Raw genomic sequence first — 26341 nt, forward strand, 5'->3', positions numbered from 1 at the left:
TACATTAAAATAAAATATATAAATGAATTTTATTTTCATTGGGGGTTTGAATACTTTTCTCTTGGTAGTGCCCATTGTTTGAAACAGTTTGAATACTAAATGCAATGTTTAGACAGAAAGGTTGGAAACTACCCAAGGCACTAATCCCCTTGATAGGTTTAACTCTGATTATAAGTGGAATTGGCTTTTAAAAATCTTTTCCCACCTATTGAGCAGTCTAATAAATCTGAAACTATAAAAGAACAAATCACATAATTTACAAAACTTAAAGAAAACAGTAATCATTGGATATCAGCAACAGAGGATTTAGATATGAATGAAAATTAAGAGAAACTGCAATTCATTTTTTCTAGTTCGTGTTCTTTGTTATTATTGGCTACACCACTGTCATACCTTAGGAGATTGAAAAGAAATGCCATTAGTTCTCTGTTTTGTAAATACGGACTTCTTTTCCTTTTTTGCTGTAATATCTGACCCATCTGCTTTCTATTTTTATGTTGTAATTACGAGTACCTCTTCCATAGCTCCACTCTTCCTCTGAAATTCCTCATCTTTAAGAAGAAATCACCCACAGCTGAAACGGCCTCCCTGACTCCCACCTGTGACCTGCCTATACTATTTGCTAAGTTTAATTAAATGGAGAATAGGGCCAGAGGTTTGGCAGCTCCTGTAAAAGTGTGAACAATGAATTGAGTTCCTCAGCATTTTATTTTTTTTTTTTTTGAGATGGAGTCTCACTCTGCTACCCAGGCTGGAGTGCAGTGGTGCGATCTTGGCTCACTGCAACCTCTGCCTCCACCTCCCAGTTTCAAGCGATTCTCCTGCCTCAGCCTCCCGAGTAGCTGGGACTGCAGGCATGCGCCACCAGAACCAGCTAATTTTTGTATTTTTTAGTAGAGAGAGGGGTTTCACCGTGTTGGCCAGGTTGGTCTTGAACTCCTGGTGATCAGGTGATCCACCCATCTTAACCTCCCAAAGTACTGGGATTACAGGCATCAGCCACCACACCCAGCAAGTTCTTCAGTATTTCTATACCCTCTTGTAGCTTGGCTTCCTGTGCTATACGGGCCAAAAGATGAACTCCACACTTCTCGAACTCCCTTGCAGTGAACGTCTGTATGAAATCTAGCTTCTGCCAAGCTAACGTGACCACACAAAACTCAAAGGTAGAAGTGAACAAGGTGAGAAGATCAAGTCTCCCGGGAAGCAGAAACCTCCAATTCTTCTTGGGCAGCTGTGGCAGAGTTTCTGAAGCTCAGTTCCTGGAGTTGTAGGTTCCAAGTGACCGGAGGCAATGCCAGGAGTGTTTTGCTCAAAAAACTTTTTTGTTAGACTTAGCAAATTTCTCAGGGCTGCTCTATTCCTAGCTGTTGTAGCAACCATTTGGGCATAGTTCTCTAGCCACCTTTAACTACCTAGTATCTGCTTGAAACAATTAGAGTGAATCCTGCTGCATAAAGTGGTAACAGAAGTACTTCAGGTGAGGGAAATAGAAATCTGAGATTGGTTGTCTGACTTGGTTGGATTTGAAAGCACTGAGGATCTGGTTACTACTGGGAGGGGGCACAGTGATGGAGGTTGCCTAAACGTTTACTGGCAGTCACCTGTATACAGTCACTGGGACCACCAGGATGCTTAGTGAAGACAAGGTTTTACAGACCAGCTGGCCACCATTATAGAACGGAATGGAAGAACATAAGCCAGACTACTTCTAATGGTACTGGAGCATTTAAATAAAGAAAAGGATAACATCAAGTTTCTAAGTTCTTGTTTAAGGCCAGATCAGAGACCAAGGAATTGCTGTAATTACCCTAAAGATATTTTATCTATTGTCACCGATAGCCAAAACTTTTTTTGTGTGACATAGCCAAAACTAAGATATAAAGTCTGATTCCATGAGTCTCTGAATTATAACACAGATGAATTTACATGCATATTAGGTCTCTTATGTGAAACTTTGGATTGCTTGGTACACTGCCAACCCCACCCTTAACTAGAATAGAGATATCCAGGAGGATTTAGCTGCAAGGTGCATCTGAATTGCCAAGCTCTACTGCAGTACTTCAGCTTAACCGGCCCCTCCTCTTCTATATGTTGAAGATGTAACTTTCTTTAAGAGTCTATAACAATCTCACTTCACATAAATAACTTGCAATGAGTGCCAATTCTCCTTATTCTTCTCTCTTACCACCATTCATTGCCTCAAGACTTACAACTACAGTCATATTCCAACATTCACTAGATTATAAAATTAAACCAAAGGGAGAAAGACATAAACATAGTTGTATCCTTTTTCTAATTTAGAACATCAAGAACATAGATAACATGTGTTGTAAAAGACTCTAAGGTTTCTAGACAAAAAGAGAGGGTAAATATTTCCAGATCAGGTTGAATTAATCAACATGGCTGCACTTATCAGTGATTGTATCTTAAACAGTTGGCGCTTACTCCATTTGTTCACTTGCTTTTCTGAAACCTAGACTCCAAGGTGGTTCAGAAGCCAGAAATTTCTTGATACAATGTATAGGAAATAACCTAAAGACTTAAAGAAATAGCTAGGTTGAGACATATTTTCATGTGCAGTCTGCTTACCAGTTCCTATTATCTACCAAGAGGGCCTAAAGGGCACTCACTGACCTTTAACATTACATAAAACACTGGCAAGGGATAAGTACCAACAGGTCTTTAATAGAGCGGTGGCTCTCCTTTGTAGGTCAGTAATGAAGGTAAGTAGTGAAGATTTCTCTGCAAAGGAAGCTTTAAATAATCAGGTTATTAAGATTGCCTGTTTTCTAAATATCGGTTTGTTCTCTTCATTTAGCTATGTTTCATTGGCTTATGAACTAAGAGACTGTAGGTATGGGGTTCTATATGGACTCAACATGGATTTTTCTCCACCACAGCTAAACTGTCTTCTGCTATTACTAAGTTTCTAATCTGCAAGCAGCAGAAAATCAATGCTGAGCCGTTAATAGAGCAGCCTGACCATAAAAGAACTAGGCAGTCATTGGGTAAGGTCACTTATATTGGACCCGTTCATCTTCTCATCACAGAGGGAATAGTTATGGTCCTCACAGATGTTTGTTTTGGATATGGATTTGACCATCCTACTACAGTTGCTTCTTTATGTAGTAATTGACATGTGTCAAATGAATGTCTTATTCACCAACATGGTCCACTTCACACATCACTGCTTCTAATCAAGAGGATAAAAGTACTGAAAAATATGCATAAGGCAATCGTCACATGCCCATAGAATTCACTGGTTTCACTATCTACTCCATCCCTAAATAGTTAACCTGATAAAAATAATTGTGGAATGGCTTATTAAAGACTTCAGCCAGGCGCAGTGGCTCATGCCTGTAATCCCAGCACTTTGGGAGGCCGAGGTGGGCAGATCAAGAGGTCAAGAGATTGAGACCACCCTGGTCAACATGGTGAAACCCCGTCTCTACTAAAAATACAAAAATTAGCTGGGCATGGTGGCACGCACCTGTAGTCCCAGCTATTTGGGAGACTGAGGCAGGAGAATCACTTGAACCCAGGAGGCAGAGGTTACAGTGAGCTGAGATCGCATCACTGCACTCCAGCCTGGTAACAGAGGAAGACTCCATCTCACACACACCTAAAAAAAAGACTGCATTACAGTAGTGGCTGGGAGATACTGTGGAGATATATATATCCAAAACATATATCCTATATATCTCTCTCTCCAAAACATATATCCTATATATATATATATATATATATATATCCAAAATATATATCCAATATACATATACCCAAAGGTGTGTTTTATATATATATATATATATATATATATATACACACAAAAGGCGTATATATATCCAAAAGGTATATGTGTGTGCATATATATATGTATATATATCCAAAAGGTATACATGTGTATATATATCCAAAGGGGTGTGTGTGTGTGTATCCAAAAGATTGAAAGCAAAGAGTCGAAGGTCAAAGAGATACTGTATACCAGTATTCATAGCCACATTCACAGTAACCCAAAGATGGAAACAGCTCAAGCATGCATCAATGGATGAATGGAGAAACAAAATGTGGTATATGCCTGGAATGGAATATTATTCAGTTTTAAAAAGGAGTGAAATTCTGATCCATGCTACAACATAAATGAACCTTGAAGACCTTATGCTAATAAACCAGACACAAAAGGGCAAGTATTGTACAATTTCACTTATATGAATAATCCAAAATATGCAAATTCATAGACAGAAAGTAGACTAGAAGTTACCAGAGACTAGGCTGGGGAGAGGTGGAATGAGAAAGATACTGCTTAATAAGTACAAAATTTCTGTTTTATGTGATGAAAAAGTTCTAGAAATAGATAGTGGTAATGGTTACAGAACATTGTGAATATGCTTAACGTTACTAAATCATACACTTACAAATGGCAACTATGGTACGTTTTATGTTGTATATGTTTTACCACAATTGAAAAATAAATAAATCCCCCCAGAAACCATAGCAACCTCGTACAAGTAAGGTTGCCAAGGTTCAGACCTCTTGGGCACAAAAATGATTACTGTTTCATCAGGAAAAGAACTCAGGCCAGCGGAGATGCTGAATGAAGCCATAATAAACATTGAATGGGTAGAGGAGGGAACTATAAATGTCCACCATAAACTTGTGATACATTAAAAAAGAACATGATTGGTTACAGCTGCTCATCATTTTCTTCCTCATTTTTAAAATCAATTTTCATTATCTTAAAATGCTGGTGTTACTTTTATCGTTTAATCCCTAGGATACAAGATAAGAAGATGGGATTGTGACTAAGTTGGAGTAGAAATGAGCATTACTCAGAGACAGATACGGTGACTAACTTTTTTACTCCCTTTTTAGGGAGAGGGTGAGAATGTATTTGCAGGAAGAATCATTGCATTATGTTTGTCAGGCGCATGTTGCTCTTTCTGTTATTATTGGGATTTTCAGTATGACAAGAATAAATGAACATTGAATGATGTAGGGTTCAACTGTGGCAGATACTGTAAGTTGTCTTATCCAATTTGCACCCATCCAAACCTTCTTCTAGCACAACATCCTCTATTATAAAGGTTGGAAAACTAATCTTTAAATTTTGAAGACTTCATTTACCTACAGTTCTTCCAAACAGACACACCTACCTGAGGTTTAGATGTAGAAGTGAGCAGTGTTAGGTGGTGGCCATAGACAGGAGATCAGATCTTCTGGCAAGGACAGTGGCCAATCTGGTTCTTCTGGGTAGCTTCTAACATCGAGTCCTGTTTCAGTTTTCCCCAGGAAGCAAACGCTGAGACGGAGGTCAGCACGGAGAATGTTTTTAACAAAGCACTCAGGATCAACACCTGTGGAGGAAGGGAAAGCAGTAGGATTGGGCAGAGAGCAAATTAGGACCGTAGTTTAGTCTCATCAAAGGCCTCAGCTGACCCAATAGGAAGCTATAAAACTGGGACGGCCCTGGAGAATTGTTCTCAGCTGAAACAAGAGGGCTAGGTACCTTCAGTTGGAGCAAAGGTAATTTCCAGACAGGGCTGACAGTTGAGCAATACATCTGGCAGCACTTCTAGCAGATGGTGGAATAAGTCCTTCCAAACCGACCAGAGGATCCAGGTAGCATATCACAACATCCACTAGAGTACACCCTTTGCATTGCTTAGATCCACAGGTTTCACATACATTCTGGAAGTAACTCCTCCAGGACTACAGTGGCCTCTTTTCCTGGGACAAAATTGTAAGAAGGTGGTTAGCGGTGCAAGCTGAAGTCCCCACCTTTGAAGTTGGTCCTGTCGTATCTCTCCTCTTCTACATATTCTAGATCTCTCTAAGCTTTAGGTAGCTCTTCTGGTTTGACTAAAGTGTCTGGTTGCATGGGGCTGTCATCAGTGGATTGCTGAAAAATGTTCCACAAAATAAAATCTTTTGTGAACAAGCGAATACTCAGAGATTTCATCACCACCAGGCCTGCTTTACAAGAGCTTCTTACACATAGAAAGGAACAACCAGTATCAAACTTTCCAAAAATACACCAAAAGTAAAGAGCATAATGAAGAATTTACATCAATTAATGGGCAGAACAGCCAGCTAACATCAAATGCCACTATTAAACTCACATATATTATTATTAATCCTAAATTTAAATCGATTAAATCCCCCAATCAAAAGACACAGCCAAAACCTATCGGTATGCTGCATCCAGCCCCATTTCACGTGCAAGGATACACAAAGACTCAAAACAAAGGGATGGAGAAAGATTTACCAACCAAATGGAGAGCAAAAATAAATAAATAAATAAAAAGCAGGAATTGCAATTCTCGCCTCTGATAAAATAGACTTTAAAGCAACAAAGATCAAAAGAGGCAAAGAAGGATATTACATAATGACAAAAGGATCAATGCAACAAGAAGAGCTAATGATCCTAAATATATACGCACCCAATACAGGAACACCCTGATACATAAGACTTATAAAGAGACTTAGGCTCCCACACAATAATAGTGGGAGACTTCAACATCAATATTAGACAGATCAATGAGACAGAAAATTAACAAGGATATCCAGGACTTGAACTCAGATCTGGAACAAGTAAACTTAATAAACATTTATAGAATTCTCCACTTTAAATACACAAAATATACACTCTTATCAGTACCACATCACACCTACTCACAGGTTTAAATGAAATATTGGTTGGCTGCTTGTTTGTTATTTTCTTCCCTCATTTTTTTTCCTGTCTCCATTATTAAGCACAATTATGGGCATAAAAGAGGTTTTCAATACCCATTTTTAGACTGCATTCTACCCCAGGCAATAAAGCAACACTTCCGTTCTCTCTCCCTTTTCCTCTTCCTCTTTCTTCCTCTCCTTCATTCTTTTTTCTTTCTTTCTTTCTCTCTTTCTTTCTTGTCCTTTTTTTTCTTTAAAAAAGAATTGATTCCACAACCAATTCTCCAGGGGAAAAAAGAGTCCTGATTTACAACATTTGCTGCTTTCTGCAGTGACGATACTCCTACCATGGCCATTACAAGCTCCCCATGGGGTATCTCTGTTGCAGGCTTGGGTAGAGATGCATACATTCAGCACTCACAAGCCTGTGTGAGCCACCTTCGGCATATCACTGGCCGTAATGCAACCACTGTACATTTTCAGTTTACATCACGTTCCAGGGTGACTCAGATAAACAAGCTTGAGTTCTATCCTCCTTCAGCTGGCCGTATAGATCCCCAAATCGGCCATAGGTTCACAGTTGTGAGCCAAGCGAGGGACACTAGTGTAATATGGTAGATGCCCTGGGTTCTATTCTAGCTGCTCATGCAACTGCCTTGTGCCCATTAGCCCTCATGTGCCTGATCTTGAATATACCACTTCTGTCTTAAATGGATTGCTGCTCGTCTTGCCTAACTCATAATTCTTGCAGAACTCTGTTGATGATAGGCAACTCTGGCTTCATGATCACTTGATGACCCATGGTCAAGTGTTCTATTTCTACTGGGACTTAGTTGCCAGCAGCTGTTTTTATAATGCTATAAAATTCTTGCTTCAGAATCCTAGAGGTTTATATTGTGATTCCCTTATTGGGCCTTACTATCATCTCCTCACAACACGTTTTCCCACCACAGATTTCTCCAGTATTACAGGTTTTGCTGGGCTATATCGCCAGATGAGAAGGCCACTTGCCCTGCAGCCTGGACACACTGCAAAGCCCTTTTCTGCTGTAGATCCCACTTACAGTTGGAAGCATTTGGAATCACCCCAAATAAGAACAACATTGCCAGATGTGGAATATGATGCTTCCAAACCCAATGCGTTCTACCTAGTTTTGTGCTTCCTTCTTTGTGATAGGAGGTGTGAGTCGTTTGTTTTTTGCTTTGTAGTAGGTAGAACTGAAAGTTGTTTCAGCATGTCCCAGACCACCAGACTCCTAAAAATGTAACCCATAAGGCCGGTCCCTGAATGATCACGGTGTTTATTTTCTACCTCCCAGAGGAAATTTTTCTTTTCAAGGTTTCCAACATATTTGCCATGTATTGACCACCAAGGCCAATTAGCTGACATCCCTGCCAGAGTCTCCATGTGCCTCCAGTCTCACAGGGAAGCCATGACCATGCTTCGAATTTCTCGGTATCAATGTCAACTTGGATCCTGTATGAAACAGCTCTTGAAAGGTTAGGTATTCCCCTTTCCTCAGTGTGTGTCTTCCCAGGAGAGTGACTGCAGAACCCTTGGAGAATAACTGGGTTGGAATCATTAACATGTATGTTTGCCACCTTGTTGCAAGGTCCTTCTTCCTTGGATCTGTTCCCTCTCCCCTAAGATTACCCTACTTCTGGCATAGCTAGCTACTACTCATCTTTGAAGACTCACCTTGGGCATCATTTCTTCTGAGAAAGCTTTACTGAAAGATCACACAGAATTTCCTCTATCTCAATGCCAACGAGTCCAAATAAGGTACTCCCTAGCTCCCACTCTATTTATGTCTGAAATACATCAGTTATCAAAAGAACTCACTGGTGGGAATTAAATTATCACCTTCTAGAAAAGTGTGCTGCTATATATTATGAGCAGTGGATCATTTCCTATAAACTTATTTTTTTTTTTTTATTTTGAGAGGGAGTCTCACAGTGTTGTCCAGGCTGGAGTGCAGTGGCACAATCTCCGCTTACTGCAACCTCCACCTCCCGAATTCAAGTGATTCTCCTGCCTCAGCCTCCTGAGTAGCTGGGATTGCAGGCACCTGCCACCACACCCAGTTAATTTTTTGTATTTTTAGTAGAGATGGGGTTTCACTATGTTGGCCAGGCTGGTTCTGAACTCTTGACCTTGTGATCCGCCCACCTCAGCCTCCCAAAGTGCTGGGGTTACAGGCGTGAGCCATTGTACCTAGCCGGCTCCTATAACTTTTTTACCAAATGATTCTTTCTCTGTAATCCTATCTCAGGGAAAGAGTCAGAAACATGGGCAAAGATTTTGCACAACAGTGTTTAGTTCGGCTCTGTTTTATATTGATGGGCTAGAACTACAAATCCCTAGAAAACATATACAATGCATTTTAACATAAACATGCATAGCTAAGAGACAAAACAAAGAGAAACTCAGTAAATCAGAAACTGAAGGCCACAAAATTGAATGGAAGAAGGAAGCCACAGGCCAGAATGTGGTCAGGGAACTACTACTTTGGAATGAAACAGCAGCCTCCTGTTGGAGGTATAGGAAGAAGGGTGAGCCTGCACAGTGATGAACAACTGGGCACTGCAGTGGCCCATTCAGACAACATAGACAAGGATGTGTATGCAACAGAGACAAGGATTTCTGCCTCCAGGTAGAAGCAGTGAGTGTGAGTTTGTGTTGTAGGATGGAAAAAAAAAAGATAATAAAAGTAGCTGAAAAAGTCTGGGTAGGCTGGGGCAGGCACGGTGGCTCATGCCTGTAATCCCAGTACATTGGGTGGGTGAGGTGAGTGGATCACTTGAGATCAGGAGTTCAAGAGCAGCCTGGCCAACATAGCGAAACCCCATCTCTACTGAAAATACAAAAATTAGGCAGGCATGGTGGTGCATGTTTGTAATCCCAGCTACTCAGGAGGCTGAGGCAGGAGAATCTCTTGAACCCAGGAAGTGGAGGTTGCAGTGAGCTGAGATCGTGCTATTATTGCACTCCAGCCTGGGCAACAGAGCAAAACTCTGTCTGAAAAAAAAAAAAAAAAAAAAGTGTCTGGGTGCACTGAAAAATTCTCCAAATGGCAGATACTCATCTAGTTAAGCCTGGGGTCAAAGTCTATTCTACATATTAATACCATTGGTCTATACCACACAGAGCCAGCAATTGGGATTTATATGCTATTGACATAGTCTTATTATTCGATGAAATTAACATACAAATGAGACCGCTGACTTTAAATCCCTTGAACTTCTGGCAGGATAAATATAAAATCTGTGGAGTAATACACATTCAACTTGAGATGCACAAACTTCACATAGATACAGCCCTTCTGAAAATGGTCTCACACAATTCACAATTATATAAGGAATCTACCATATTTGAGAGTTGGCAAACACAACAAACAACAAAATCAAGCAGAAAATTAAAACAATTATAAACTCTAAGATAATATCAAATAAGTATATGTAAATTGATTAAATACATTTAAAAGCACCTTATGGAAGACTACTCAAAATGCAACACAGAGAGAAAGAGTTTGTTTTTTGTTTTGTTTTGTTTTGTTTTGTTTTGTTTTTTGAGAGGGAGTCTTGCTCTGTCGCCCCCGGCTGGATGCAGTGGCGCCGTTTCGGCTCACTGCAACCTCTGCCTTCCAGGTTCAAACAATTCTCTGCCTCAGCCTCCCTACTAACTTGGATTACAGGCACCGGTGCACCACCAGGCCCTACTAATTTTTGTATTTTTAGTAGCAATAGGGTTTCACCGTCTTGGCCAGGCTGGTCTTGAACTCCTGATCTTGTGAACACCTGCCTCAACCTCCCAAAGTGCTGGGATACAGGTGTGAGCTACTGCACCTGGCTGAGAAAGAGATTTTTTAAAAAATCAAAAAGCATCTAAGAGACATAGCATGTGGAATGAGAAAGCCCATCATAAGATTTCCAGAAATAAAGAGAATGTAAGAGAAGTAATTTAATGATCTAGGGGCTCAGGCTTTTCCAGAATGAATGAATGACATGAATTCTCAGATTCAGGAATGTGGTGTCCTGTGAACAGTGTAAATAAATATAAATAAAGCAGAACTCATAAAAGCAAGTAAAGATAAAAACCAGTTACCTAAGAACAATGATAAACAAACTTATCTCAGCCTTATTGATTAAATGACTTGACAATTTAAAATAATTTCAATAAGCAGAGAAAAACACTAGATAACTCAGAATTCTATTCCCAAATACATTTTTATTCAACAATAAAGATATGACATTTTCAGACACAAAGAAAATCAGTCTTAATATCAACACGCTCTCAATGAAAAACTTCTAAAATATGTATTTCAGAAAGAAGATACATTTAACCCAGAAGGAAGAAATAAGATGCAAGAGATAATTTACGCCAAGAGATGATAAATATGTGTGTAAATCTTAAAAACATGTGGCTGTGTAAGAGAAATAAAATGCTAATGTAAATGTGGTGTGTGTGTGTGTGTGTGTGCGTGTAGAAGACAGAAGGCATTATTTCCGAACCAGAATTGGTGGAGAATTGGGGAATAAATTCAATCAAGTAAAAAGAGCAGGAAAAGGATAGGAGAAGGAAAAGAAAAGAAAGAAAAAAAAGGCAAAGCAAATAAAAAACACCAAATAATAGGTAGAAATAAAGGCAAATATGTCAACAATCATATTGAATATAAATAGATTAAATTCCTCTATTAAAATACAGAGACTTTCAGATTAAACAAAAGACTCAATCTAATTATACACTGATTTCAACAGAAATAAATATAATTTAAAGACATGGAAACTTTAAGTAATATGATAGAAAAAATATATCAAGTAACTATTAACCTAAAGGAAGCTCCTGTAACTAGATTAATACCAAGTGAAATAAACTAAGACCAAAGGCATTTTTAGATATAAAGATAGATAGCACGTATTGACAAAAATCAGGTTTAGCCTTCTCATTTTAATGAGGCAATGAATAATTTGCCTCTAAAATATCATAATTTCAAACTTGTATGTACTTAATAAAATAGCCACAAAATGTGTAAAGCAAAATGTTACACATTACAAAGAGAAATCAACAAAACCACAATAGCAGTGGGTGCATATTTATGAAACTGGTGAGTCAAGCGTATAAAAATCAACTAAAAAGATGGAAACAAAGTATTACCATAAACAGGAAGGAGGGATCTCTTTGAGGCAAATGTTCTAAAGCTGTACTGTGGTGATGATTGCACAACTCTGTACATTTACTAAAAAGCCTTAAAGTGCACAATTTAAAATGAATGAATTTTAGAATATATAAATTATACTTCAATAAAGGTGTTAAAAGGACATAGAAAACCTTGTGAGCCTATACAGTTTCCTGAATCTGCTAATTAGGAAAAAAAGATTCAACTCAAGCACCAATGAAATGTGTAGAGAGTTTGACTTCAAATGAAACCACAAAGTAAATCTCAACTACTAAGAAAGAATTAGCCTGGGCAACATGACGAAACCCCATTTCTGCAAAAAATTCAAAAACTAGCCAGTCATGATGGTGCGTGCCAGTAGTCCCAGCTACTCAGACAGCTGAGGCAGGAGGATCAACTGAGCCCAGGAGATCGTGGCTGCAGTGAGCCAAGATCGAGCCACTGTACTCCAACTGGGGTGACAGAACCAGACCCCGCCTCAAACAAACAAACAAAAAGAAAGAAAGAAAAGAAAAGAAAAGAAAGAATTGATATCTGGTAGACCATATTCTCTGAACATAATTTAATTAAAATAAGGTTAAAAAATAATTTTTAGAACTCATGTCTGAAAATTTAAAAATATTTCTAAATAATGGGTGTAAGAAGAAATAACAGTGTAAATTTGGAAATACTTAGAAGTGACAGAAAAATAAAAGTGCTGTCATTTATATCAAAATACGTAGGATAAGCTGAGGTTGGTACTTAAAAGGACAAACAACTTTTAAATGTTGATATTAGGAATACATGAAAAGGGGATATGACTACAGATACAATGGGAATGTTTTAATCCTAAGAAAATAATATGGGCCCGGCGCGGTGGCTCAAGCCTGTAATCCTAGCACTTTGGGAGACCGAGGCAGGTGGATCACGAGGTCAAGAGATCGAGACCATCCTGGTCAACATGGTGAAACCCCGTCTCTACGAAAAATACAAAAAATTAGCTGGGCATGGTGGCGCGTGCCTGAAATCCCAGCTACTCAGGAGGCTGAGGCAGGAAAATTGCCTGAACCCATGAGGCAGAGGTTGCAGTGAGCCGAGATCGCACCATTGCACTCCAGCCTGGGTAACAAGAGCGAAACTCCGTTTCAAAAAAAAAAGAAAGAAAATAATATGAACAACTCAATTTGAAAACTTAGACACAATAGATAATTAGCATTACAGACCCCAAGAAATACATATATATAAAATACAGTCTCATATTGCAGGCATGAGCCACCACACCAGGCCTGAAATATTTTGGGAGATGGAGACCATCCTGGCCAACATGGTGAAATCCTGTCTCTACTAAAAATACAAAAATTAGCAGGTTGTGGTGGCTTGCCTGTAATCCCAGCTACTCGGGAGGCTGAGGCAGGGGAATCACTTGAACCTGGGAGTCGGAGGTTGCAGTGAGCCAAGAACGCACCACTGTACTCCAGCCTGCCAACAGAGCAAGATTCCATCTCCAAAAAAAAAAAAAAAATAGGTTTTCTTTCTTTTTTTTCCTTGATCTACATGTGTATAACTTCTTAAGTTGTTACTAAATTTCATTGGAAAAGCAACGATCCAATAAAAAAATTTTTAAGTCAAAAGACAACATGAAAAATATCAGAATTATGTTCAGCTACAGAGTAACAAAGAAAAAAATCATCTACAATGGCTTAAACAATAGGGTATTATTGACATCATGTAACAAAACGAACATTGGCCTATAATGAGAAAAGATAAAAATACGTTGTTCTACCTGCCTTTTGGGTTTGTTCTATCTACCAATTATTTCTTTTATTTTTATTGTGTTTTATTTTTTAGAGACAGGGTATCATTCTGTCACCCATGCTGGCATGCAGTGGTGTGATCATGGCTCACTGCAGCCTTGAACTACTGGGCCCAAGCAATCCTCCTTCCTCAGTCTCCTGAGTAGCTAGATCCACAGGCACATGCCACCATGCCCAGCTAATTATTTCTTTTTTTCTTGCTTTTTTTTTTCTGTAGAGACAGGGTCTCACTCTGTTACCCAGGCTGGAGTACAGTGGTGCAATCATCGCTTACTGCAGCCTTAACCTTCTGACTCCAATTATCCTTCTGCCTCAGCCTCTCAAGTAGCTGGAACTATAGGTGCGTAGCACCACACTCAACTAATTTTTACAAAATTTTTTGTAGAGATGGAGTTTTGCCATGCTGCCCAGTCTGGTCTCCAACTCCTGGGCTCAAGTGATTCTCCCACCTCAAGTCTCCAAAAGTGCTAGGAATACAGGCATGAGCCACCGGGCCCAGCAGCAATTATTTCTTAACGTTAATTAATAAACTGACACTGTGGTGATACATCAATCTGTATGATCTTGACTAATGAGTCAACACCTATAGAAGGAACCACTTTACTCACTGATAAATCTAAGTTTCTGATCCTACAAGATCAGGTCATGATGAATTTATACGAATTCATGAAAGTAAAGACCATCCTGTGCGGCCACTTGACAGACAGCCATTAGATCTTCTTCAGGAAGCTACTCTTCTACTTCCCCACTTTTGAGCCCCCATTTTAAAACTAACTCCCCTTGTGCCAATTCCATGCTTAGTCATTGTCCTTCTGATTTGAAACTCAGCTTCCCATATTAATCTACATAAAGGAAGATTATTTCTTCATCTTGTATGGCACTTTCCAATCAAAATGCTAACTATGTGCTAGACCCTGTTCCAAAGTTGGGAGTGCAGGGAGTGTGAGTTTTTACATGTCATAGAGAAAAAGGAAAGAATCTACTAAATAATGAAATGATCACTGCCATTCCAGGGATCTGGGGGTTGGTGCTGTTTTCACTACAGCATGTGGCAGTGTGCTTTGCCTAGAGTAGATGCCTGATAAATATTTTGATTAATTGGTTGTCAGGGCAAACATCATAAAACCAGCACTCCATAATTTTTTTATATTAAAATTCCCCAGGATGTGTCCTTACCATCACCCCCATTATATGCCTGGTAGAGACAGATTAAGTCAAGCCAAATGAATAGACAAAACGGTTCGTCGTGGTTTAATGAGACACACAGCACAGGGATGCAAGGGCCTACTCAAGTGACATACTGCTTTTGTGTCTAAGCTGATCTTTTTCAGCATAATTATCAGCACGTCTTAACATGACACTAAGAGGTAATTAAACGCACTTTGGACTGAAGTAGGGAGAAAGATGTGGGAGAGGGAATAAGCTTTTTTTCTTTCACAGTCAAAAAATCAAAGAAAACCATGGTTTAATGCTCCAAGACCCTCTCCTAGTGGCACAGAGGGAGCTCTTGTGGCTCTCCCAGACTGTCTCTTCAGTCTGGGACAGATTTTTCTTCTTTAAAGACACTACATAAATCACTGATGGGAAAATAATTTACAGCCACAGTGGAAGAAAGGAACAAAAAAGCCAAGAACACATCCTCTAGATTATAATGAGAAGACCTGAATTTTCAGCAGGCTTTATAAAGATGGAATCAGGAGCCGGGGAAGAATCTGAACCCTCCTATGCCCAAACAGATTTTCGGTCTTCAGGTTGCAGCTGGGATCCATCTCTTCAACATTGGCTGCAGCACAGGCTGGGGCAAAATGTGCCATTAACAGCTTTAGGGAGGTGGGAAGTAGGAAGGGGAAATGGAGAACTATAGAAAGGTCCCTAGAATTAGCTGCCTTCTGACTACTAACACTTAACTGTATGTTGACGGGCAGCAGCAAAATTTGCTACCTCAACTCTCCAGTCAATCTGGGACCAGGACTGTTTCTTTTTCTTTTTTTTCTTTTTTTTTTTTTTTGAGACGGAGTTTTGCTCTTGTTACCCAGGCTGGAGTGCAATGGCACGATCTCGGCTCACCGCAACCTCCGCCTCCTGGGTTCAGGCAATTCTCCTGCCTCAGCCTCCTGAGTAGCTGGGATTTCAGGCACGTGCCACCATGCCCAGCTAATTTTTTGTATTTTTAGTAGAGACGGGGTTTCACCATGTTCACCAGGATGGTCTCGATCTCTTGACCTCATGATCCACCTGCCTCAGCCTCCCAAAGTGCTGGGATTACAGGCAGGACTGTTTCTTATCAAGAGGACTCAAACATAGGGAGAACACATAATTTGGGATACGTTTCTTGCTTTGTTTTGTTTTTAGAGATAGAGTTTCACTCTGCGGCCCAGGCTAGAGGGCAGTGGCATGATCTCAGCTCACTGCAATCTCTGCCTCCTGGGTTCAAGCGGTTCTCTTGCCTCAGCCTCCCGAGTAGCTGGAATTACAGGCACATGCCACCATACCTGGCTAACTTTTGTATTTTCAGGAGAGACGGGGTTTGTCCATGTTGGCCAGGCTGGTCTCGAACTCCTGACTTCAAGCGATTCGCCCACCTCGGCCTCCCAAAGTGCTGAGCTTACAAGTGTGAGCCACTGTGTCCAGCCAATTTGGGATAGGTTTCAATGGAGCGATACTAGAAACTTAACAGTTGGTATAGTTTCCCTTCTGATTATTTCAATTTTGATAAAATACAAGAGAATAGTAAGAGACAGTAAATCTCATTTACATCTGTACAGATTCTTACAGCTCATAAGAAGATATGATTGACGTGATTCATTATACGATCCGATTTTCAGGAAGATGTGGACTTCCAGCATCATCCCCAAAAGATAACCTTGAAAAAATCCGTATTTGTTCTATTCATCACTTTTACCCTATGGGTCATTTTCTGAAACTACTGCACTAATAGATTAATTACTGCAGTCAATGTAGACCTTTAATTTGAATAACTTGAACCAGAATATTTATTCTCTGGAATTTGTGATGAGCTTTAATTTTCCACATGTATCTTTTTCAAGGAGCAAGCTGCTTGGGGAAAGCCTCTCTGGGAAGAAAACTTTTCTGTGCAGATTGGATGGATGCCAAGCGTAATGTAATACTAGTTGCATATATTAATTGACATGTTTTCCCTTCTGATAGTCCTGTTACCCCTGACCCTGCCCTCTTCAGGCAGTTCAACTGGAGAAATCCATCCCCTCAAAGGAGGGTGGCTTTATCAGAACTCTTAGAACCAGAGTGTCAAGGCCTAGATCCCAACTATCAGACAAAAGAATCAGAGGAATCTGTGCCCAGTCCCTACAATGCAGCCTTGTCTACATGAGCAGTGAATCACATGCAAAACTAAAACAGTCTGGACTCATATGAAAGCAGCTGCCTCTGCATGGAATCCTGAACTGTGGGCCACATCTGTCCAACTCATATGTACTCGGTGCCTACTGTCTTACTCTGTACAAGACTTATAAAAATATATAGTTATAAGTGATCTATCTTTCCTGTTCTCCAAGAGCTTAAAACCTCACAGAGGAGATAACACATCCAGATAAGTTTAATAAAAGGCGCTATGAGAAATATATACCAGAGAGCTGCCACTCCTTCCAAAATGCTCCCCATACCTCCTCTGTCCTCCCTATCATCAAAAGTTATCATTATTTTTGTGGGTGTTACTTGTACATTCACTGTCTCCCCAGGTAGAATATGCAGGGATGACTCTATCTGTATACAATCATTCTCCCAGTGCATACCACACAGCCTAGCTATTCAAAGGATACTTTGTTAAATGAATGAATGAGTGAAGGAATGAAATTATGGCAGGGTCTATTTTTGTTCAGTGATCATATCACATTTCATTTTTCTGTGAGAGTTTAGAGAAGCAGGCCTTGTTGCTTGATTTTCTGCTGCTAACTCAGCACCACCACCCCCTGCCACACAATCATCTTGCAGGATCACTTCATGGGAGAGGACTTGGGGTAGATGTCGGGTGTGAAGCTCATTCTCTGGAGGCATGTGCACACAAATGCACAGGCAAATTTGCATGGCAGGCTGCGACATTTAGTGAGAACTTCCCAGAGGTTCTCAAAAGGTGCAGCAGCTTGCAGACACGCTCTGGAAAATTACTCCAAGTGTTTGGAGCTGCGGGCTACAGTGCCAACCACTCTGACCTTTGGGGCTATTCCCCTGACCTTCAGGAGTAGCTTTATGACCCATGCACCAGGGCAGCCCTCCCTCCCAGCTACTCCAAAGGTTGTGTAAATTCCTAATTCTGAATTAAACTCTTTATATCTGGAACGCATAGAGTGGCTTCTATATTCCTGAGCAAGCCCTGATCTGTCCACTCAGTTAGGGAGTGTGAGTTTACCCTGTCCCTACATCTGATCATACTCACCTGAATAATCTCTATCTCTGGGATAATTTATTTGAGCAATTTCAGATTACCTTTCCTTTTGTACATAAAGATGCCAGTTGGACATAGAGAAATACTTTTTTATTCTTTTGCTTGGTTTTTTTAGATGGAGTCTCACTCCGTTGCCCAGGCTGAAGTGCAGTGGCTTGATCTTGGTTCACTGCAAACTTCCCCTGCTGAGTTCAAGCAGTTCTCCTGCCTCAGCTACTTGGCACCTGCCACTATACCTGACTAATTTTTGTATTTTTAGTAGAGAGGGCGTTTCATCATGTTGGCCAAACTGATCTAGAACTCCTGACCTCAAGTGCTTCGCCTGCCTCGGCCTCCCAAAGTAGCCGGGATTACTGGCATGAGCCACCGGGCCCGGCTGCGACTTTTTATTTTTACATAAGCCAAGTGATTTTCAGTCAATTATTCTTTAAGATATAAAGCTAGTTCTGTTTGTAAACATTCTATACTTCTGAAAATCATGCATTTTAATTTTAAGATGATAGGCTTTTGGAGCATCTCCAATGACTTAAAATGATACCTCTTAGCAGGTACGTTTTTCCTCCCATGGAAAAGCTTAGACATGTCAGAGCCAGTAGTAGCTCTGTCTGATATATCACATTCCTTACTTTGGAATAACACTTACAAACCAACATTATTTGAAATAGAAAGTTTGAAAAATAATGGCAATTTTTTATAGCCAGCCTCATGAATGTTACAAGGGGCCACACCTTGAAACTTAACTTTAAACTTAAAAATATAAGCCACACATATTCAAGTGATTAATTCTAACTTTCAGGAACATTTTATTGTATTTTCCTGAAGATTTTTACTCAAATTTTCCACTTCTGGTTTTTCCCAATGCATGTTGGTCCTAATCTCTGCCAAGTCCACTAAGATTGTTCACAGATAATGCCAAAGGTGCAGCAGTAGCTACAATTTTTTCTTTTTAAGACAGAATCTTGCTCTGTTGCCCAGGCTGGAGTGCAGTAGCATCATCTTGTCTCACTGCAACCTCCACCTCCTAGGTTCAAGCAGTTTTCCTGCCTCAGTCTCCTGAGTAGTTAGGACTACAAATGTGTACTACCACGCCCAGCTAATTTTTGTATTTTTAGTAGAGATAGGGTTTCACCACGTTGGCCAGGCTGGTCTTGAACTCCTGACCCCAGGTGATTGTCCTGCTTCAGCCTCCCAAAGTGCTGGGATTACAGGCCTGAGCCACCACGCCCAGTCACAATAATTTATTAAAAAGAAATCTTGCCCCAAGTTAAGAGCTGAATGGCCTTCCCTTCATGGATGTCAGAAGTAGGCTTCTCCAGGTGGTGTGTCAAGAACACCAGGGCGTTACAAACACAGAACAGTGCAGCACTGAGAACCTGGCTTTGCTGGAGTCTGCACTGGCCTCTTCTCCTAGGGAGCTGCTGTCTTCCTCACCTTCTTGTTGTAGGCTCTGCTGTGGTTTCTTCCCCGTGCATATGATTCAGAGCTCCTTACCAAGCACCTCTGTGACAGCCAAGGCTCCACCACTGATGAGTTACGCCCATGTTCTTCATTTTCTTCCATCTCTGTTATGCTAAAGCAGAGCCCATTTCAGTCCCAACAGGCAATCTAAGAACCAGGAAAGGCATCTAACATTTCGTGAACGATGCAGATGGGTGTTCCTAAATGTGGTATAGCATATGAAGCATCAGAGTTACATTAGATGACCCCAATTCCAAATGAGAAGATTCTGTCCGGGTGACCTAAGTCTCAGTTTCCTCTTCTGTTGTAATTATGCCAACTCTTACAATAGTGGTGGCTATGAATTGAAATAATGTACATAAAACACCAAGCACAGTGGCTGGCACAGGTGGATTACAACCATAATAGCTGGGCGTGGTGGCTCACACCTGTAATCCCAGTATTTTGGGAGGCCAAGGTGTAAGGATCACTTGAGTCCAGGTGTTCGAGATCAGCCTGAGCAACAAAGTGAGATACTGTCTCTATAAAAAAAAATTTAAAAATCAGCCAGGCATGGTGGCACATGCTTTTAGTCCCAGCTACTTGGGAGTCTGAGGCAGGAGGATTGCTTAAGCTGGGAGATGGAGGCTGCAATGAGCCATATTTTTACCCCTGCATTGCAGACTAGGCAACAGAGCAAGACCCTGTCTCCAAAAGCAAAACAAACACAAAAACCAACCACAATAACAGAAACTATCATGATTAAGCAATAAATGCTTTTCACAGAAAAGTAGACTTGCTATGCCACTTCCTAGCTGTGTGACTACCTCTCTGAGCCCTTGTGGTGGCCTTATCTGTCAGCTGAATCTAGTAACACCTGTTTACTCATGGGCTACTGTGCAAGTTAAATGGGAAGACCCACGTGAAGGCGCACTGTAAGCTGCAAACCCCTAAACAAAAGAGATTCTGTGTGAGTCACTCCCTTAACCAACCAAGCTTGCTTTGGTGAACTGGAAATTTTACAGGGCCACAGGATAAAAAGTATTAGGAAGAACTGGTGTAGAATAGTGATTATCAATTAACTTGTATTTAATCATAATGCCTTAAACCAACTCATTTGGAAAACCTCTAAATAAAAATAAATCAAGGCAGAACCAATCAGCCTTTTTATTAAAAAAAAAAAAAAAAAAAGTTTGGCAGGAAACAAAAGCTATACCAAATACAAGAAGTTGCACATGCCTTCTTAATCTCCTACTGGGAGCAGGAAGTGAGTGAATGAAGGTTCACACTCCCAAGCATCCACTGTCCGCAGTTACATGCACATCATAATATCCCTCAAAACTTCATTAGCTACTCCTCTGTTGAAATTCCAGAATCACACAGCAGCTCCTATGCTCCTATATAGCAATTCAAAAATACATGCCTTTTGTCACTTCTTGGCTTTTGGCTAAGATCAAGTGCAAAAATATATACATTTGGGCAGATGCAGTGGCTCATGCCTGTAATCCCAGCACTTTAGGAGGTCGGGGGGGTGGGGGCGGATCACGAGGCCAGGAGTTCGAGACTAGCCTGACCAATATTGTGAAACCCCGTCTCTACTAAAAATGCAAAAAAATCAGCCAGGCATGCTTGCGTGCACCTGTAATTCCAGCTAGTCAGGAGGCTGAGGCAGAAGAATTGCTTGAATCCAGGAGGCAGAGGTTGCAATGAGCTGAGATTGCACCACTGCACTCCAGCCTGGGTGACAGATTGAGACTCCTTCTCAAAAAAAAAAAAAAAAAATATATATATATATATATATATATATACACACACACACACACCGATTTTACACACACACACACAATTTAAGAACACATTGTAGAAAGCAATCACAGCTATTACTCCTTTTTTTTTTAACGATTCAATAGAATTACAAGAGGAAGAATGTCATTACGAATCTGGGTGTCTGCAAGGGCCAGAGAAGGACTGAGGGCAAACAGAAAGCTATGCTATCAGGAGGAATTTACACAGGTAGTCTGGCTTCTGAGTATACAAAGGAAAGAAGTTTCAATTGGACCACATTCAACAGGACACGAGCCCGGAAGGACTGCTTTAGTCTTATGATGTAAAAAGAAGTTATATAAGTTGAACAAATGCTCCTCTCTTTCAGGAATGTCTTACACAAGTTGCACAAACTGTCAGAAGCCTCAGGGAAATAGCCAGTGGTAAAAAAATGTTTGTCCAGTGCTCAGCTGACAGGCACGCATTGCAAAACTGTCCTGGGTATTTATTACCCTTGCCCTGCCCCCAACATATGCACACCACAGCACAGCAACGGGGCTGCAAGCGAACCACATCAAAGTGGGGCCTCACTCCCCTTTTGCCCTTCTGAGTTCCAGCCAGCTGATCAGGCCTGCTGTGCGGAGGTGTGCCTTTGAGAGGTCTCCCTCGTTCCTCCCTGGGCGAGACCTGTTCTGAACACAAACAGAGGCCTCCACCTCCACCACAGTTCATCTGATAAAAGCCACATTGTTCAAAGCCACACTCAGAATAGCATTATAAACTGGACTACAGGAATATCCCCTCATCAGCAGAAAGATGGTTTAAATAACCTAATAATTTCTATTTCTAATGCTGTGATTCTTCAGAACAGTTCAAGGGAAGAAATTCTCATGGGGCTGAAAAAATGGAAGGCGTGGAGAAAAAAAAAAAAAACCATCTTTTCAAGTCATCGGATGTTGTATATTTAGTGTCCCCACCCTAAAACCTGGATCTTCATTTACGGAAAATTACCATGGAGCATGCCACAAGTGAAATCCAAATTACCCTTTCCAGCCTGCTCTAGCGTGATAAAATGCATTCTAATTTTTTGTGTTATAAAAGTCCAGAAAGAATACCACATTTTCCTCACGAATGTCATCCAGGACGTATTTGCACAAGTGTTATTTAAAGGTTGAGTTGATTGGATTAATGGAGCAGGCACCTCCACCATAAATGGAGGGCTTGTTAATCTGATCCTTACCTCCTCCTTCAAAAAAGCTACTGTTTCTGTCTCCTGTGTCTGGGAGAAATGGTCCACATGAAGAGAATACTCACAGTAGTAACAACCTGTACCGAGCACTCCCTACGTGCCAGGCGCCACTTTATGCATCCTGCATTGATCAAATTCTTGACGCCTCACAGCAGCCTCGGAGGCCGAGCTGTTGGCCCACGCTTCCTTCCTGTGCACGTCCCACAGCTGGTGATACATGGCTCTTCCCTCCTGCAGTGTTCTCTCTGTGGCTGGGCATCTGTGGCCATTGTTCACAGGGACGTCAGCCACCACTTCTTCACGTCACAGGATGTCATGTTTCTGCTTCTAAACCACAAGGTTTCCCCACTTTTCTATTTTTATAAGTCAACACAGATGCTGCCTTTTTGGGAGTTGTTTTTCTGGGAATTTGGACCTTCCTTTTTTCCTAGGCTGTTCTCACATACTATTGTCATTCATCTTCCAGCCACATCTAGTATCTACTGCAGCTGGATGAATGAGTTTTCAAACTATTGGCTAATTGTGCCCTAGGGCAGCACTTTATAAAAATAGGAAGTGTGTGTGTGTGTGTGTGCGCGCGCGCGTGTGTGTGCACACGCGCGAGCACGCATGCACACAGGCATGCACACATTCTCCAAATAAAGCTACTATAGAAGCTGCTATAATGTATAAAAACATGAGCTTTGGAATCCAACAGTTCTGGGCTATAATCTCAGCTTCATCACTGGTTCCTCGGGCCCCTGGGAAGGACAACCTGACTTCCATTAGCCTCAGTTTTCTTATCAGTCAAATGAGAACAATGGTAACACCTACCTCACAAAAAGTTACAGACTTTAAATATAATTGTATATGGTGTTATTGTATTAGGCCGTTCTTGCATTGATATAAAAAAAATACCTGAGACTGGATAATATATAAGAAAACAGGTTTGGCTGGGCATGGTGGTTCACGCCTGTAAACCCAGCACTTTGGGAGGCAAAGGCAGGCAGATCACGAGGTCGAGAGTTCAAGACTAGCCTGGCCAACATGGCGAAATCCCATCTCTACTAAAAATACAAAAATTAGCTGGGCATGGTGGCAGGCGCCTGTAATCCCAGCTACTTGGTAGACTGAGGCAGGAGAATTGCTTGAACCCAGAAGGCGAAGGTTGTAGTGAGCCAAGATCATGCCATTGCACTCCAGCCTGGGGAACAAGAGCAAAACTCTATCTCAAAAAAAAAAAAAAAAAAGAAAAAGAAAAAGAAATCAGGTTTAATTGACTGATGTTTCTGCAGGCTGTACAGGAAGCATAGTGGCATGTTTCTTTTGGGGGTCTCCAGTAGCTTCTATTCATGGCAGAAGGCGAAGGAGGAGCAGGCACATCATGATGGCGAAAGCAGGAGCAAGACAGAGTGGGAGTGGGTGCAACGCACTTTTAAATGGCCAGCTCTGAGGGCGAGAGCTCCCTTCCCACCGAGGAGGTGGCCCAGACCATTCATGAAGGATCTGCTCCCTTGATCCAAACACCTCCCACCAGGCCCCACCTTCAACATTGAGGATTACATCTCAACATGAGATTTGGAGGAGATATCCTAACTCTATCAGTTATCATCACTTTAAAAGTGCTAGCTACTACTATTGCTATTTCTTCAAACTTGCACTGTGTAAGCATCAACATCATCATTCACTTCATAGTGTTTTGTTATATGATCTGGCAATTCCATACTTAGCTGGATTCTCCAGGGAACTTTCCCTTATTTGCACAAGGAGACCTTTACAGGGATGTCACTGAAGCATTGTTTATAAGAGCTATGTGCTGAAATGGGTCCCCAAAAATGTGTATGTTGAAGTCGCAACTCCCAGTACATCAGAATGTGACTGTACTTGGAGATGGGGCCTTTAAAAGGTAAGTAAGTTAAAATGAGGTGATTAGGGTGGGCCCTCATCCAGTATCAGTGTTGTCCTTATAAGAAGAGGAGATCGCGACACAGACATGGAGGAAAGACCGTGGGAAGGCACATGGAAGAGGCGCAGCCATCTACAAGCCAATGAGAAGCCTCAGAAGAAACCAACCCTGCCAATATCTTGATCTCAGACATCTAGCCTCCGGAATCACGAGAAAAGAAATGTCTGTTGTTTAAGCCACCTAGTCTGTGGTACTTTGTTGCAGCAGTCCTGGCAAACTAATACAATTGCCATTTTTAGTATCAGTCTGTTGTATGTTAATTCAATTAATCATGCTCATTGGTTTACGGCACCTATTATCATTGGGCTATGAATGTTCAACTTATATTTAATTATATTTAATAATGTTATAAACATCTGTGTACCTATCGCCCAAGGATAAAAAAGGACCTGAAAATAACTCACATCTAATTACACATTCCCCACCAACCTCACCCATCTTCTAAGCACGTATCAATTTGAAAGTAAGTAAATAAATTATAGTATATTCATATAGTGGAATGCTACACAGAAGTGAAAATAAATGACTTGAAACCATGATTGTTAACATTCATAAATCTCACATACGTATTACCCCTGGGGAAGAGGGAAGATGAGAATAAGATTGGGGTGGATATAGAAAAAGTTTCATTTGTATTTCTAATGCTTTATTTCTTAAGCAGAATTCTGGAATGCCAACATTCATTGCAAGCTTATCCAACCCATGGCCCGTGGGTCACATGCAGCCCAGGATGACTTTGAAGGTAGCCAAACGCAAATTCATAAACTTTCTTAAAATATTATGAGATTTTTTTGTGTGAAGTGTTCATTTTTAGGTCATCAGCTATTATTAGTGTTAGTGTATTTTATGTGTGGCCCAGGACAATTCTTCTTCCAGTGTGCCCCAGGGAAGCCAAAAGACTGGACACTCCTGATTTATTATGTTACCTATGCTTTTCTAGATGCCTCATCATTTCACAGTAAGTTTTAAAAAATAATTTTAAGGCACTTTTTCTGCAGTGTTAGTGTCATCCTCAATTATTAAAAAGAGAAAAGGAACAGGTCTTGTGGCCTGGGAGGGACCCCACTGTTCACTGCTATCTCCACCACCATGACCCCCTTCTGAAAAATCAGGGGGATTCTAGAGCTTTGGTATCTGTGACACCCTTGACCTTGAACTTAGTCATACCTTTCCTGGTAGGTCAGCAGTCAGGCTGGTTAGGAGTCATATTTCAGATCCTACTGGTTGATCACTATTTTTTTCCATTTGCCATGAAAGGTGACTGTAGGTAACTCTGTGTGAACCTCAGAATTTTAAGTAACTGCCATGACAGACAAACAGAAAACTGTCATTGCTCTGAGAGTTTTAACTCATTATAATCCAAGTCAACGAAAAGTAAATTCTGCTGAAGTGAAAGCATTAATGACATACTAAAAATGCTAATTCTAATACGCTTGATCAAGCTAAAAAAGAATCAATTGAGCTTTTATTCTTTTTTAAAAACTACATTGTGTGGCAGAAAGAGCTCAGAGAGATCAGGAGTTGAATCAAGCTAATATATACACACTATTGGAATTTGCTAAATTCCTTAACTTGTATAAGTCTCAACGTCCTTTTCTTAATATAGGAACAATGATCACTTCTTGGCAGGGTTTTTGTATAATTCTATGAAGTAATACATGTCAAGCACCTTGGACAGTGCTACCACATGGCATGTTCCGGGCATATGTAAATATGTTCGTCTCTCTCTGACAGTTCAATCACCCAAGATAAACAGAAAACTGCAGCTAATCCTGGGATCCCCTGAGAGTCTTTAATACTGGATCAAAGGTGAGAAATAAATGTGAGGGAATAAGCAGGGAAAGGGGTTCATGACAGAGGAAATTTTTTCTGCTGCAGGTTC

At 40.7% G+C, this 26341-nt stretch overlaps 1 long non-coding RNA gene across 1 annotated transcript in view; it reads right to left on the reverse strand.

Annotated features, from left to right (window-relative positions):
- Positions 1–3923: 3923 nt before the first annotated feature.
- Positions 3924–26341, reverse strand: part of LOC141583939 (uncharacterized) — a 29285-nt gene continuing 6867 nt past the window's right edge. Inside the window, exons 2-3 of the long non-coding RNA XR_012516769.1 lie at positions 5510–5730; positions 3924–5357 (exon numbers count right to left, since the gene is read on the reverse strand). This is a non-coding gene — a long non-coding RNA (uncharacterized LOC141583939). The remainder of the gene's footprint in view (positions 5358–5509; positions 5731–26341) is intronic.

Source organism: Saimiri boliviensis, chromosome 3, assembly GCF_048565385.1.
Source record: "Saimiri boliviensis isolate mSaiBol1 chromosome 3, mSaiBol1.pri, whole genome shotgun sequence".
Classification (NCBI taxonomy): Eukaryota; Metazoa; Chordata; class Mammalia; order Primates; family Cebidae; genus Saimiri; species Saimiri boliviensis.